The sequence below is a fragment of the Pyrgilauda ruficollis genome, unplaced genomic scaffold (genome assembly GCF_017590135.1).
Source record: "Pyrgilauda ruficollis isolate IOZ18807 unplaced genomic scaffold, ASM1759013v1 scaffold174, whole genome shotgun sequence".
Classification (NCBI taxonomy): domain Eukaryota; kingdom Metazoa; phylum Chordata; class Aves; order Passeriformes; family Passeridae; genus Pyrgilauda; species Pyrgilauda ruficollis.
The window spans coordinates 290,432-308,051 of NW_024516320.1; the positions used below are offsets into that span (position 1 = coordinate 290,432).

At 40.7% G+C, this 17,620-nt stretch overlaps 1 pseudogene across 1 annotated transcript in view; it reads right to left on the reverse strand.

Annotated features, from left to right (window-relative positions):
• Positions 1-9,590, reverse strand: part of LOC121351828 — a 117,958-nt pseudogene extending 108,368 nt beyond the window's left edge. Inside the window, exon 1 of the transcript XR_005954844.1 lies at positions 9,450-9,590. The product of XR_005954844.1 is annotated as a guanine nucleotide-binding protein G(q) subunit alpha-like (transcript). The remainder of the gene's footprint in view (positions 1-9,449) is intronic.
• Positions 9,591-17,620: the final 8,030 nt, after the last annotated feature.

Genomic DNA, 17,620 nt, shown 5'->3' on the forward strand with positions numbered 1-17,620 from the left:
GAAGATGTACAATAGCTTTAACTTCAGGAAATCACTTATTACCACAGCAGTGCAATCATAGCATCACAGAGCAGTTTGGGTTGGAAGACACCTTCAAAAATCATCTATGCCACCCACCACACCAGGTTGCTCAAAGACCCCTCCAGCCTGGCCTTGTACACTTCCAAGGACAGGACATCCACAGCTTCTCTGAGCAGCCTGTTCCAGTGTCTCACCTGCCTCCCTATAAAGATTTCTTCTGTGAGTCCAATCTCAATCTACACACCTTCAGCTCAAACCCATTGCTCCTTGACCTCTTACTGACAGACCCATGTAAAAAGTCTTCCTACTGCTTTCTTATATACACTCCTGGTACACTGAAAGGCTGTTCCAAGGTCTCTCTGGCATCTTCTTTTCTCCTGGCTGAAAAACCCACACTATCTCAGACTCTCTTTATAGGAGACGTGCTTCATCCCTCTGATCATTTTTGTGGCTCCTTTCTGAGCTCTTTTCACTCTAAAAGGTCTCTGTCCTTCTTGTGCTGAGGACCACAGAGACGGATACAGGTATTCTAGGTCCCAGCAGACAAGAATCACTTCCCTTAACCACCCAGTGAGACTTCTGATGTTGGCCAGGCTTTCCAGGTTCCAAGTGCAAGTTTTCGTTCACCCCAAGTCTTCCTGCAGAGGGCTACCAATCTATTCATCCCCTACACTGTACTGATTGGGTTGTCCCAAACCACAGACAAGGCACCCAGGACCTTGGACTTGGCCCTGCTGAACCTTGTTGAGGTTCCAATAGGCTCACTTACCTCCTGTACCAACTGTACATCCCAGACTGGTGTCACCTGGAAATCTGCTAAGGGTGCAACTTCCCACTGCTTATGTCATAATGAAGGTATTAAACAGTATGATTCCTTGAGGGACATTAAACCACTGACCATAACTCCTTGGATGCAGTCATCATGTCAATTCTTTATTCATCAAAGAGTCTACTCATCAAACTTCCCTCACTCCAATTTAACAGTTGGGAGGGTACACTGTAAAGCCTTTGGACTTTACAGAAGGCTAGACAGATGACATCTCTACCACTTGCTTTGTCCACTGATACAGTTACTCCATCACAGAAGGCCAAAAGATTAGTCAGGCAGTTAGTCCTTTGCATGTCTTGTAGGCTGACTCTATAATGAACACCTCCACATCTTCTGTATGTTTCAATAATGTTTCAAGAATATCTGTTCCATGATCTAAAGCCTAAATTATAGCCTGAGCTTTAATGTTGCCAGAGACATTTCCCCTACTTGGAGGGATTAAAAAAATTTTCTTAAGCATTTGTCATGGGGTTTTATACTAAATTCTTTTTCAATAACATGCAACACCTGTAACTTCCCAGATCAAGCCTCCATCAAAAAATCACTTAGAGGACTTAATGGACTGGGGGAATGGTAATGAGATAAACAGATTTTGATCTCTAAATCTCTCTTTTAATAATGGGTTAAATCAGTCAGAGAGCTGTTTGGTGGCTTGCACTCTGGGATTAACTACTAATCTCATCACTGTTGAAGCTGACCAGGTGCATATATCAGAAACACCCCTCAAAAAAAAATGGGCAATTGCAGGACAGTAGAGATTCAAGTGGCATGAATATCATTGCTGTGTATGAAAGCACTTCTAGGCATCAGATTCTATTAACACACAAGAAATTAAAAGAAGGAAAGGAGAATTTACCAGAGTTATTCAAATATACGTGTAAGAATATGTCCTTTATTCTTTGGCCTTTTCTCCCCAGCACAACTACACAGCATCTCTGTTTCCAGGCTACTATTATTTTCTTTTTAAAAACAAAGAATCAGACATAAATACAAGTGAGAAGTACTGCAAGAATCATTATTTTCCTTCCTAAAAGATTAACTGAGTTAAAACAAATTTTACAAAGGAATACTTTGGGTTTGCTTTTTGTTTGTTTGTTTTTATTTCTCCTTTTGCAAACCATCTTTGAAAGGTTTCAACCATCAACATAAATATTTCATTTCAACACCGTCTAGATAGCACACTCCAAAAACACAAGCATCAGATCATCCAAGTATCTGAACAGCTGTGTAAGAATCCATTCAAGAAACATGAATGATGCCTTTATTTTTCAGCATTTAATTTCAACTGCTTTTGCTGCTCTGGTCTGTGAGACTAAGAGGCACTCACAGTGCTTTGCAAATCCATTATCAGAGCAAAATATAAGTTCCATACTTGATCACCAGATTCCCAAGCCTGACCAGTTCCCAAAACCATAAAGAACAATGGCATCTTTTCCAACCTCTATGTCTTTCACATTTTTCTGGCCTTCTGAGATACCAGCTGCTTCAGAAACATTCTGTTTGACTTTCTGGATGATGCTGTTCACCCAGAATTGTGGGCTGGAATACCTTTCAGCATTCTTTTTCAACATTCTCTAATTTAAGCAAGATAATGAACATTAACATTGAAGACTTAGGAGTTAAAAAATCTCCTGTGATGGGTTTACAGAACAAGGAAATAAAAGAAAGTTTCCTAAACTCACAGAAATATTCTCATTCAGTATAAGGATTCTTGACAAAGGTTATCATTAGAGCAATGAATTAGCCAAGGACCAAGAAGATTATGCAAGTGTCCAGTGAGCACATAGCTCAGGGACAGCGACAGACACACTAAAAAAAAACTAGATAGCAATGTATATTTTGTGCCATAAGAATAAGTACTACTATAATTAAAATATTTTTTCCTAATGTATAATTTCAAAGTGTACCTAAAATTTATTCACTACATTATACCTTAGCTTATAAAAGTATGGTCAAGAGTGGCATCTCTTTGGGATGATTTCATGGCTATATAGTAACTAAATGAGTAATTTCTACCTTGATTCCTATTTACTCGAAGAATCTCTAACAGGTTAACTTTCTTTCACATCCAGATACACCAAGTTCCTACAGAACAGAAATCTGTGCTCTTACCTTGAATTTAACTTAAAGGTGCCTAACCCTATCTGGGCAAACACTATTCTGATCCACATTTGGTGATACTTTGCAAGATTTGAGCTGTATTTTTCAGTTAACTTCAAAAGACTAGGATCTAACTGCACTCAGTTCTTTTGAGAAGAGAAGACTGAGCATAGAGGGGAGAAATGTAATATTTCAAATTTTAACTGCCTTTTCCACAATTTCCTTTGGGAAAAACAAATCCTCCTTCAACAGACTTTTGACAGCTGGGACTAGTACCAAAGTACTTCAACAAGGACCACAACAGCATTCTCCTAGATGCAAAACAAAAGACACAGATGTTAGTGGGAACAGGACCTTGGGTAGAAATCTCATCCATGTGCTCTAAGGCAGACTGAGACTTTGGCACTAGTCAAAACTACGTAGTCTCATTCATTCCTATCAGATGCTTCTTCCACACACAGATCAATCTAAATTACAAATAGCAAAGCTCCCAGATGAAGCTGTCAATACACAGCTCAGCTGTGCTCAGGCAATAGTGATATAGTCTTTATCTTTACAATTTACTGAATCACTAGTTTCTTCCACTTCCACCAACTTTAGAAAGTTCTGCTGCTTATTCAAGCAATGCATGTATTGCACACCACCTGCTTTCCACAGAAAGATGAGCTGAACCAACACAGTGGGGCTCACCTAAATCATACAGTTCATTACAGTAGTTTGTCAGATGATTCTGCCTTAACGTATGGATGAAGGAGGACTCTTGCTTGGTAGGGTTTACTTTTGTTCCTGGAATAGCCACACCACCTTCTCAAGTGCAGAATGAAATGAACAGCAGTACTCCTCTGTTGGCAACTGCATCAGGGCTCTGGGATAAAACTCTGCACTACTGATAAACAGTAAGTAGAGTGTACAAATTAGAAAGTTTAATTATTCCCTACCATTTGTTCTTTGATTTACAAAGGACAAAAATCTGTAGAAAATCACGCTTCAGTTTAGCCTCAGTATCAGCACTACTTATTGAGGGAACACTTCAGAATTAAACTTTAGTTTATCCTGAAAAAACATTTGTGCTGTTCCTGGAACTCTCCAGGACCAGGAGACTTTCAAAACTTTTAAATTCTAAAACAGTGGTATCTCTTGGACTTCTCTTAATCCAGTTTTAACACATCTAACTTCTTTGCACAGAGTTAATAATATTTAAAACCTGTGGCATGCTTCCTTCTTTTTGGTCAACACCATGTGTATGGCTTCCTAGTGTTTCCAATATGCTAATTCTTCCTTTGTTTTCTCCTGCTTTCCTGCTCTTTGTTCTTGCCAGGTTTGATAATTACAGTAAATAAAAGTGAATACTGAAAAACTTCCATAATTTCATCAGTAACAGCTGTTCCTACACAGTTGCATTTGTGTACAAGAACAGATTTTCTTCAGTCTTCTACAATTCAGCTTACGGAAGTTCATAGAAAAAGATATTGTGCTTATAGCATTCTATTTCTGCAACAAAGCTAATCACCATTAATTGGACAACTATCTTACTTTGTTTCACACCTTTCTGTGATTCCTTTTTCAGAGACTGCAAGGTAGTGCCTTACCCTATGAAATTGCTGTTACCGTACAACAAAACTAATTTGAAGCAAATAAACGAGGAGAATTATTATTTCTTCATTTTGCAGCACAAACTCAAATGCCCATTCTCCAATGATTTCTCTGCTTAGCATGTATTTTTTCATCCTACATTTATTCAACATTGTTTGCCAGTGTAACATACAAATTAAGGGTCACTTGGCTCTTTGAAATGTAAATAAAGCTAAATACGTCTGAATTCTTTAACTGTTCAGACCCTCTGCTAAGTCCTATTAACTTTGGTGGTGTAGATCATTTATCGAGTAACAAAGAGCAACAAACCCTTTTTAATGGCTGCACACAAGGTATCCTTTTATGGTGCACCAAAAATAAATGTTCTTAAATATTTTCTAAATATATGTTCTTCACATCATCACACTGATATCCAAATGATGATTTGTGCTTTCCTACCCCATAAAAGAAATGTTCTTATATATGGACATATCTGTGTACATGAGAATACATCAAAGTGTTAAACACACAGAATGAAATTATATGACCTTAGAAACAGCTTCTGCTAAACAAGAGATATCTGCCTATCTAGTTACAATATGTATGAAGAGGTTATTTGTTCATTTTACAGTAGTAAATATGTACTGTATGAGTTACCTAAAATTATTTGAAAGAGTTCAGTGTGAGTAGGGCAGACTGATAAAAATACAAGTTTCCAAAAAAAAAAAACAAAACAAAACAAAAAAGCTTGTTTTTCCAGCTGAAGAAGTTATATGAAACAAGAGTTTGCCACTGTTGGCTTAACAGACTCATTTCCTCTTCACTGTATCTACACAAAGTCTGCATCTGTGAATACATCAAGTTCTGCATTTGGCCGACACAGGTTTAAGAAATAATACATATAATCATTGTATGTTCAAAAGCATCTTTTGGCATAAGATTGACTGCCGTTCATGCCAACTTAAATGGCTTATTGTCCATCTAGTTTCTGTGCTACAGCGGGGAGAACAGAAAGACACTTGTATCAAGGCAAGTCTCTTCACTGACACATTTGCTACCTTCAACATAAGAAGTACCTAACTCTTAAAAAACCAGGCTTTGCACATGACACAATACCAACCAATATACTGAAAAAAAATAGCACTGTCACACACATCTCCAGTACCTAATCTGGCCTGGGTTTACAGACACATAGGCACAGCTAGCACAACATCTGCAGATTGTTTTCTTAGATACTTCAGGCATTTCCCAGTGAGAAAATCGTGTACAATATTAATGGATACAGTCTACAGGCAGACTATGTCCAGGACTGATGGTTTATGGCTACAATCTGTCATGCAGGCTCAAATGCATGCTGCTTTCCGAGTCCCTGAAAAATTAACATGGATGGCAGGAAAAAAATATATACGGAAGTATGACAGAAAAAATATATATGTAAGTATACAGCTCTTACTACTTTAAAATAAATATGTACATAAATGTTTCAAATAAAAGCATGCAGAACACATGAATAGGTGAATATAAAACATTGGAACACCTCTTTGTTTTCTCCCCTAATTATAAAAACAATGTGTTTTTACAGCTAACAGCAGACAACAGGCGGATATTAACAACAGCACGCTCTGGAGAACAATCACAGGGTTTTACAAAGTGTTCATCAGTAACGACATCCAGAAGAGTTAAAGAGATTAAAACCAAATTCAGTGGAAGACTGAATCTGTTCCAAAGTGTCTCAAAACACTACAGCCAAGTTGTGCTAGCTGAAACTACTATCATGTAATACACTTCAGTGCATATTTATGGATTTTGGTTTTCCATAATTACAATTGTAAAAAAATATTTTGTCCTGTTCTAATATGTTTAAAAATCAAACAATGATGTACAAAGAAGTACCTAAAAGTAGTATTTTAATGTTTAATCGAAGAGTGTTTATTTTTAAACTAATACCTAAAAATAATCTTAGCACACAGTGAAAGTTTTACACAAATTACTTCTGACTTTAAGCTCTTTGATTTCAATAAAAGTAAAAAGATATCATGAGCACATTAAGCAGTGTGTGTGCTTGTGTGCATGTGCAGGTGTATGTGTATGTGTGAGACACAGTAACAATTCAGAGAACCTAAGTTTCCAAGAAGGCACTGCGTCTTTCATGAGTTAGAGGGAAAAAATCCTTTTCCTCTGAATCAAAAAGATTATTTTTTTTTCTTTATGTTTGCTACCTATGTGCATACATCTAATTCTTAAGCAAGTGTAACAATAAAACAACGTAGCACAGATACACGTGTTTGTGCCTTTAAAGGTTGATAATACCTTTCCACTTGCAACTATTCTGAAGAACATGCATAGACACTTAACAAGGCTCAGCTTAAACTGCACTAATATTCTCTTTAAAAGTCAAAGGCTTAGTTCCGTATTTTAAAACCTTAACACGCTTGTTTTTTCAGACACATAATACTTGAGAGAGTGGGACTGAGAAATTGGCACTTCCAGAAAAGATTAAAAAAAAAAGAAGAAAACCCAAACATATTCACTTATGCTTACATAAAATGAAGCTGCACTAGTGATTCTTCTCCCTAAAAATGAAGGAGAAAGAGATGAAATGGGACAGTAAACATCTATTCAGTATTAAAAAAATCAGATAATTTTAAACATGTTCAGATGGTTTTCCTGATACCAGCCTCACCATCTTTAATGAATGTATTTTCATTTGAAAACTGTTTTCATCTCTCTCATAACCATGTGAATGACCCATACAAACAACAAACTTAGTAACTGAGCATTTGCTTATGCTGGGGAAGCAATGAAAGTGACTAAAAAAAAAGTGCTCTAAGGTACATAAGATAAACCCACTTATGAAAGAAGTTTCCCTAAATTTCTTTTAGAAATTGAAACCTATGTCTACAAAATACCAAGACACCAAGAGTCGTTCACTACTTACTGAACAAGACAAGATCATTAAGTGTTAATCCAAATGTGCACATACTCTTTCTTTCAGTCAAACACATCACAGAGGCTGACAAAACAAAAGAGAAAAAGCATGTACAGTAACAATTTCTGTACTAGTTTTATTACCCAGGTATATGGATGTGCTGTTAAGTACATGCAGCCAAAATTCACCCCTTCAGATCTCCACATCATGCCTCCACTTTCACAAGCCTGCTGGAACTCTTAGCTGGCATTGACAATGAACACAGAAGTCTTTTATACAGGAACTCAATAGAGTTTTCCCTAATTCTTTCTATGTGTTGGCTTCTCCCCTGTTCTTCTACAAATCGCCACATTATCCTACAAATCGCCACATCGTATCCAAAACGATGCCGTAACTGGACTCCACCACCTACCCAAATACTTCATGTTAGTGGTGGGAGGACCTTGCAAAGCGGCTCAAGTTCCGCGCTCCTAATTGTGGAAGTGAATCTCTGAATTTCTTCTCTAAGTAATATACACTGGTCTCATTCAGTGGATTTCATATATTTCTGAAAATCTGGGAGAAGCCTCTAGTACTACTGTAAGAGAAATCAAGAAAAATCTGGACCTGAGCAACAGGTCAAATGTATGAACTGCCTCTCCTGAAGCCAGTGTCTACCATTAATCATACCTAGACATCCATAATATTAAGCAAGGACAATCTATTTTATCTGCTTTGTGAATCCTGGAATCACCATGCACTGCCATAACCCAAAATCCGGCCAAAATCCAACAGAACATTATTACTGTGAGAGATGCATCCATGTCCACTACTTCTCTCCCAGATCAGTTACAGATGCCAACCTTCTCTATACCCAGAAGATAACCTTCAGGAAATAGCATATTCATATGAAAGCACTAAAATATATTCAAACTTTTCCTTACAGCTTGCCTTACCTCATTGAATTGGCAGTTTACTTCCCCAGTATAAACCACTACTTCCACATACGTGGCCCAAGAAAAACATCTTCCCCGTAAACATCCCACATCCATTTGGAACATACTCCCTCATCCACACACAGACAGTAGGGCTAAAATACATAAAGGCCTATGAGTCCAGGCAGGAACTATTACAAGGGAGCTACGCGACACAGTGCATCACACTGGACTCGGGGAGGCATATTTTAATTTGAAAGACTTACTTTAAGATAAGCCAAATTTCTATTAGATAAATGCCACCTCCGCATACTTGCGGCTCTAAAATAGCAACCTCTGTTTTAATTAAGGAGAAACGATACAGCTGATTTTATTTCCTGACCAGCGGGTGCATGCCAACAGTATTAAAGATCCTGTAACCATCCAGCACACTTCAGGCTACCCCTCAGCTTGCCATGTGCATCTGGGCCTTTGCGGCTCCCTTTCCTTTACAGAAACCGGTACGCAAGCTGAGCACAAGCCCCTTATCCAACTTTACCTCCAGAAATAAAAATCACAATAAAAAATTCAACCGGTGAGCTAACACCTTCCCGAAGCCCAGGGAACAATGCAGATATCACACCCGCCACCATCGACCTGCACAGCGACTCCCCCAGCGAATCCCTTCCTTAATCCGCTTCGCTACCATCGCTCTCCCACACACATCGACATTTGCCCCTCGTCCCGCAGCCCCCTCACTCACCCGCCATTCGTTCCCTCTCCATTTCGGAAGGCCTCTTCCCGTTCCACACCGAACCCAACCGCCGACGATGCCCGCGGGCGGGCACACACGCCCCGTTCCCCGCGGCGGGGGCTCGGCCTGCGGCTCCCCGCGGCGGGGGCGAGGAGAGCCCAGAGGCACCGCAGGCATTGCCGCTGCCGCCCCGTCCCCGCCGCCGGGTACCTGCGCCCCAGCACGGACCGCGCCAGCGGCGATGCCCGGGCAGCAGCCCGGCGGCACCTGGGGCGTGCGCGCCGGCGGCGGCCCGAAGCGAGCGGCCCGAGGCGAGCGGCCCGAGGCGGGAGGACGAAGACCCACACTCACCCAGCAGCAGCAGCTTCAGCTCGCGGCGGGCGTCCCGCTTGTCCCGACGCAGCTGCCGCTCGATCTCGTCGTTGATCCGCCGGGCTTCTTTGGCTTCCTCGCTCAGGCAGCACGCCATCATGGACTCCAAAGTCATTCTTCCTAACTGGTTCAGACACAGCCCCCACCCCCCCTAAACCCGCACGCACACTCGCACACACGCACCCCGCCGCCGCTCCGGCCCCGGGGGGCACAGGCGCTCTTCGAGAGCCCGGGGGCCGCCGCAGGGCAGGCACGCAGGCAGAGTAGCCTCGATGCCACAGAGGGGCAAGAAGAAAGGCAGGGCCGCTGGCGGCGCGGATCCCCGCTCCCTGCCGCTGACACCCGCCGCTTCCAACTCCTCCTCTCCTCTAAATCATGCACCGAACAACATGGAAACATCCACCGCGGCAGCAGCGCTACCCAGCCGAGCCGCCCCTCGTCCCGCTGCTCCCCTTCCCTCGCCGCCGCCCGCAGCCTGCGCGGTCCCCGAGTGTCCCTGGCGGCCGCCGACACCCCCGCCGCCCTCCGACGCGACCACCCCACCCCCGTGGAAGCGCTAATGCCCACTAATCCCTCCCCCGCCCCGCACACGCACACATCTCCCCGCCGCTCCCCGCCCCCAGAGCGGGAGCCCGGCTCCTGCGGGGTGGGCGAGAACGCCGCTGCCCGGCAGGAAGAGCTTCCCCGCGGCCGCTCCTCCTTCCCGCTGCCTCAGCCGCTCGCCCTTCTAAGAAGGAGGCGGGGGTGGTGGTGAAGGAAAGCAGAGCTCGCTATCAGAGAGCTGCCGCTGTTCGGCTCCGTTCGGTTCGGCCCTATCCGCGCTGCCGACAGAACAGCGGAAAGGGAAACGAGTGCACTAGCAGGGGTCGAGCTCGACCGGCTTTTAAATGGTTGGGCTCCGCGGGCGTGGTGCGGCAGGAATATGGCGGCCCGTCTCCCGCCGCCGCTCCCGCTCTCTCTCCGCCCCGCTGCGCGGTGGGGGCGAGCGGCCGGGGCAGCCGAGCCCCCGCCCGCGCTGTGCCGCCCCCCAGGGCCGCGCCGCCCGCCCTGCGGCGGCGGAGGAGGAGGGCAGAGGAGGAGGTGCGGGAAGAGACTGAACGGATCTGAGGGGCTTGTGCTCACTCCAAATGGCTGCGAGGAGCCGTGCCTGCTCCGGTTTGTCCTGCCACGCAGCGCCTTCCCTAACGCCTTTGCTTTCGCTTCCTTTGTTTTTAGTCGTGGGCACACATTTTTATTCTGTTCCCATCCTAGGAGAGATGAGTTGGGTTGGCAGGGACTGGCGGAAAATGTGGCCGGCTGAAAGGAAGGGAGGAGTAAGGAGCCGAAAATGCCTTTTCCACCTTTGGCCGGAATGGGAAGGCAGAGCGGGATACACGCACACCGTCAGGCACCCGGAAGGTTTAGCGCCCTGACTCCTTGCTGGGAAGGCAAAGCCGTGCGTTCGGCACGAACGCGCTGGGACACCCCGCGGAACACCACCGGTGTGGCCGATACTCGGCTGCGGTGAGTTCTATTGGCCCCTCGCCCCAGCCCCTGCCTCAGGCCCAGTCCCTGGAAAGCTGCCCCCATGTAGCTCTCGGGATCCCTCAGGGTCATGGCATACAATCACGCAGAGCAGAATGCACTGGTGCACCTTCTAGTTTTCGTGAATTCGTAAACTCCTCACAGAATTCCCACACCTGCACTTCCTTTGGCCACCTCCATTTTAAGCTACTTGTATCTAGGAATGTTGCCAAATCGGCTGTGAATCTGGTACTAGCCTAGGTAGTGAGTAGAAAGGCACATTACTCTCTATCTTCTAGCTCCACGTCTGATACCTCACCAGCACCTGCTGACATCTGTTTTGAAATTCATATGCTCCTTCCTAAAAGCTTCCATATGTACTGACAAAATTATTTAACTAAAGTCTGCCATAAAGAGTAAGACAGTGAGGGAATTAAAAATAAAAAAAGATAACAAAACAATCAAGAAAATAATCCCCCACTATTCAATCAATTCTTTAGAGCATAAAAAAACCACATTACTTATTTTAAAAAAAGCATCATTTTAATGTAGATCTGTATTGTACTGGTATATATAGTGTATAAAAATGATTGATACAACCTGGAAACTTTTTTCTTTAGTCAAATTTGACTAAAAGTCGATGATTTCTAGTCAAAATTGAGTCGTTTCAGAGACTAAGAAGAGATTATATTTCACTCAAAGCATATTCTCTCTTTCAAAACCTGTATGTATACAAGTGTATCTATGTATTCACCTGTATTGTGTACTGGTCCCAGATGTATTAATATTACATGCAATTAAGATTTCTAAAGTGCCAACACTGAATTACAGAGACAACAAGTAACAAAAAAGGGAGGGAGGTTACTTCAAGAAAATAATTATTAGGGTTTTTGAGATAAATACTAGGGTTTTCTTCTAAATGCCAGAGTCCAAAAGAGTGATGGTGAGTATGGTAAAGCTCACAAGAAATACTTGCTGGATGTTTTGTACATTGTGCCCAAATCCACAGCAATCATCTCCAGGAATCACGTCTTGAAAAAAGGTTAGGAACAGATCAATGACTTCCAACCTGTAGGTAAACTGAATCAATGTCCTCTCCAAAACTGAGGGCACACTGTTCTAATAAAAACTGTAACAGTTTGCAGTAGAAGAAGTTGGACTAAACTTTCTTAACTGTTTTATATGCTCGGTATAAAATGCGTGAACACAGTGTATACCTCAAATGCAGAACTGTCATTTAATTTTGCATTTCTAATGAGACAAGACACCCCACAAACCATAACTGTAATCTGCACGTACCACTTCTATTGGTATAACTGGATTTCAAATCTTTACAGAATAAATAACTTCAGATTTTTTAATGGATGAGCTATCTAGTACTGAATATGGCATCAGCAGATAGCCATTATACACTGTTTTACTCATTTGCTTCATGACTTAGTGGAAGTCAGAAGAACCCCATTATGGATAATTACATGATAATAAACCTATGAGGAAATTTCTTTCCAGACCTCAATTTCATAATGGTTGGCTTCTGTTTTGAAATGTGAAACATCCTTTATAAATATTTTATCCTAATAACAACTATCAGTAAATGACAGAAATCTTTATAGCCTATGCAGGTAATTATTATCCATAGATACTGTCCATACTGTTACCTAATCCTGGACAGACACTTCCTGATAAGCTTCCCTATAGCACTAATCTCATATTCCTCTATTCAAGTAGTCTCCAGTGCATGGCTCATAGCAACCCATTGCCTGTGAGACATTTTGATGTTGCTTACTGCCACAGGAAATTAAAAGTGAGACTAACAGAGGGAGAAAAGCTGGTATAAAACACCTTGTGTCTTTGGTATTCTTACCCATAAGACAGTAAAGATTTGGAAACTACCACTATGTTTAATCATGTCCATAACATTCTTTCCACTGATCTATTGCAGTTTTCAATTTCTTCCTTCCACATGCCTAAAGATATTTATTGTCACTTTCCTCTGTCTTTTCTGCCTAAGAAAGGTTTTCTGTGATGTTTTGACAGGTTCCAAATGGTATCTGAACTTGATACATGACAGTAAAACAGAAGATTGTGTATAGCAACATCATAGGATTTTCATAACTAGTAAGCCTCCCATCTTAACCAATGGGATATCTTGTGAGTGTTTTTTGGTTGCTATTGTGCATTAAGAAGATATTTGCACAGTGCTATTGAGAAGTACATCTTGTTTGTGAATGTTTCTAGTAAATTTAGAGGCTGTCAGTATGTCTGAGTTGAGCAAATTATCCTTCCAGTATACCCTCCTAATCAGGTTATTGTTTGCTGGTTTTGTTTGGGTTTTGGTGGTTTTTTTATTTTTTTTTTTTTTTTCTTTTTTGGTTGGGGTTTGGGGTTTTTTTTTGGTTTGGTTTTTTGGTTTTGGGGGGGATTTTTTTTTTTTTTTTTTGGTTGGTTATTTTTGATTTTTTTAAGAGGGAAAAAACCCAAATAAAATGTATCTGCTGTTCTCTGCTGTTAAATGAATAACATCCAGTATTTGAAATTTCCTTCAACAGATATTAATTTGTTCCAGTGTGTGTAGTTTTGACAAATCATCTTCTGAATGTTTCTCAGTGTTACTTATTTCAAAGCAAAAGGTGCCCGCCAAGGTGCTAAGGTGCCGACTAATGACCAGGGAAGAGTTAACCCCCTGTTTTTTCACTAATTTATGTGGAATTTTAGAAACTTCTTTCCTTCTACCTGTTTGTATGTCGAGGTTATTATGGATGACCTATCTCTGAAAAAGCTCAAGTATTTTTCGAAATGCTTTTGTTCTTCAGACTCATCTCTTAATATTATTTTGCCCCGGCAGCAGAAGAGGGGTGTTATGCAGAGAAGCGCGTGTTGGCGTCCCGACGTGCTGCCAAGCACAGGGCGGTGCAGGACGCGCACCCCAGCTGAGCACGCCACACCAGGAGCCAGCATTCTGTCCACAGTGCTCCTCGCTGGCTGCCCGCTGCAGCAGGACAGGCTGCCAGCCGCATGATTTGGCTCCTTAACGGTACACGGAACTGATCCTGGTGTATTGTGTTGGGTGGGAATTTTTCTGGTCGTTAGGGTTTGTTGGTTGGTTCCTTGCTTGCTTGCTTGACTGGGTATTTTCCCAGAGTTTGCTGTTAAAGGATTTGCATTGTCTTTCACAAAGTTTCGGTTGACCCTTCAATCCTGCTCATGGAAAACGTCTAGTAGGCACAGTGTGATCCAGACCACCACTTCTGTGGGAATTAGCTGCTGGATCACCTGCATGAGCCAGTTGTTCCTGTATTGTTCTGCACAAGTCTGGTGGAACAGGATCATAAATTTCAACCCTGAAGAAAACCAAAAACCCAAAACAAAGCAAAAAATCTCACCATGCTTGACATAGCCACAAGACACAAATTACATTAATAAATTGGTAGAGTATGAGCTGATACTACAGTAATATGGCCACTCACTGAAAAGGAATACTTAAGTCTTCAGTATTGACACCGGCTGTTTCTCTGATTACTTTTGTCCTGTTGTATTGCTTTTACCATGAAATGGATGCCAATTATGAATCCAGGCTTATTTGTATTTTTATTATTTCACTGTTTTATAGGTTAAAATCTCCTCCCAAAAGTTTCAGCAAAGCAAGTGATTAAGTGTTCAGCCCAGGATATAGTATGGGGGATACTAGTCTTCCACCTCCATGACATAAATTATAAATTCATATTTTGGCATCATAGAAATACTATTGTTTCTGTCAAAATACCTTTTATGTGCATTTATTATGTTTGTCACTTTCAAGCACATTTTTCTTTCAGCTCATTGAATTTTTAACAAGGCAGCTTTTAGTCTTTATGGATTTCTTATTTTTGTGCAAGTCCAACGTAAGTTATTCATATATATAATCACACCTGTTTATTAACCTAGGGAGACTTGGTATAATGTCTAGTTCATTTGCCATCAGTAGGCCTTCTCATGCTCTGCTAGGTTAATGGTATTGTATATTTGGATTATTTATCTAAGACCTCAAACATTCTATTCTAGCTTTTACTCTTACCCTACAGTCTATTCTTGGACATATGCTTCCTAATTCTGATTTCCTATAAGTTTCATAGCATGGTAACTCCATAATTTTCAACAATTGAAAAACAATGGAATTGTTTTTCATTATCATACACTGTAGTGTCAGACCATGAGCTTCCTTTAAGATATTTAACATGCACATTGTAATTGTGTGACTCCTCCAGTTTGTTCAGTGACTATTTCAGCAATAGTCTAACCATTAGAAAGCATAAATTGATAGGCCCTCATTCCCATCTTAGTTTTCACTGTGTCACAGGACAGGGAGGCAAGAGTTACACATCACCCAGACAGAGGTAGTTCTTTTGGTAATTCATGGAAAAGTATTATTTATAAATCTTTCCATCATCCAAAGAGTGCGTCAACAGAGGTTATTTTCTTGCAATCCAAAGTACGTCACTAGAAGGACCACGGATAACTATCACATTGCCCATAATTTTAAAATGGAAGACTAATCCAAAATCAAAGCATTCTTCAATACTTTTCACAATCTTGCACCAGAGTTTAGTATGTAAAGTGAAAAAATATTTTTCCAGTGAAGATGAACAGAAAATAAATATCCACTTGCATGTAATAGTGGTTCATAAATTATCTTATCAATGTGCAATTTATACACAAATTAAATGCAAGAATTTAGAAGCTTTAGGAATAAATTCTGTACTTTGTATATGCTTCATGTCTTGTATTAATAGGACCATCAATATATTTCGCACATTACTACCAAATCTTCTAATGAAAATCATAAGCAAGTGTGTGAGGGATAAGGGAGATAAGGATAAAAGTTATGACCTAGTCAATTGTGTTTTCAGGTGAGCAATTAAATTATTTTTATTGATATATATAATTTAAAAACATTATAGCAGAAGCCCATCATGAGACTGTTTCAAGTATTTATGGTTTTAAAGTGAATGCAGAGAAGGATCTTAGGACAACACATGATCAGTGTTTTCCTCTAAGTGGAAGTACAGTAATAAGGCAAGTATCTTTCTTTCTCTATATGAAAATCTATTAGAAAAGCTTGTGGTACTTAGAAAAAATGGTCCTCATTAAGTCTTATATTAAGCCATCACAAATACTTGATGAAAGTAGTATTTCTGCAGAAGTATTTAAAGTAATGGAGAAAACTGAGTTGGAAGATAGCAAAATAATTGGCTTCTATTTAATACTTTAGGAAGTATCAAGCAGGAATCAAGGCACTCAGTTACATACTGAAGTAAAAATGTGGGTTGAATTGTAAGCCTCATTTTATAGCTATAATTACAGTTACATAACTCTCCTTATACCTGTAACCTCAGTTTGTACAACTATAACCTCAGATAGCCAGATAGTATGTTTCTTCAATCAGTATGGGATGATTTGTGTACTTGAATTTGGGCTGAAATAGAAAAAACTCTCATGCCTGAGATGCAGATCTAATAGTAGCAGTGCAGTGGCTGCTGTTATTAGTCAAATTCCCCTGCAGTTAACATGGAATTTAGATAGTGCTCTATACTTATGGAATATATTGGTGAATCTATAATAATATTTAAGGGAATTATGGAAATTCATTAGTAGGGAAAAGGCGAAGATTTGTTTCATTTGTCTGAAGAGACAGAGAAAAGAGACTTTTCAACACTGAGAAAATTCTGTTTTGGACATATATAGAGAATTGGATAGAGTGCTAAGATTGTTTAAACACCAGTTTGGATAAAACATATGTATTACCCTGTTATGGGTATAATTGTGAGGCAGGCTGTCAGGGTACTGTATTTCTATGGGAGTGCTTCCTAATCTGGTTGTATTTTGAATTGTGGGTTTGCATTGCCTTATGTAGAATCTAAATAAAAATCCTCTGAAATTTTGGTTTTGTTTTGATGGTTATATATTTAAGGAGATTGAAAGAAGATGAAATTTTTTATTCCAAAATAAAGAGTGTTTAACAGAACTGAGATTTTGAAGAGACCAGGAAATTTTCAGAATAATCAGTGGTTAAATTTTAGTTTGGATACTGAGAGTAATAGCTGTATTTTGAATTATATACGATATTCAAACCTCTTCTATTTATGAGGGAAAACTTTTATCATTAATACCTGCTTCTGCTATGAAACTAGTCATAAGTCTGAGATTTACAAGAAAAGAAAAAAAGCTTTGAGCTCCCCCTACTGTTCTTTCCATCCAAAAAGATGGAAAACCTGAATTTTGTTTTCATGGGTAAAATATCAGTCAGATAGAAGAGAAATTTAACAATACAGAAGTATTGTAAAACATTTTAAGTTTCTGGTAATGTGCTATTAACAGTGGAGAGAACCAAAATGTTTAAGATGTTTTCCAAGTTCCGCATGGAGGTGTGGGGTGAGGTGAATGTGAGCTGGTGCAGGGGTTTTTCTAGATTTCAGTGAGAAAGGCCCAACAAAAAGTGGCTTAATAAAGTTACTTCAAAAAGACAGGCTAAAAAGAGGGGTATAGATAGTAACATCTTACATCGCCTCAGGTGATGGGCACTCCATGCAGCATTGAACAGTGCCCCAATGGATTTTCCCACGGCACACTGCACAGAGCAGATCCTGTCTGTGGAAAGAAACTCACCCTTT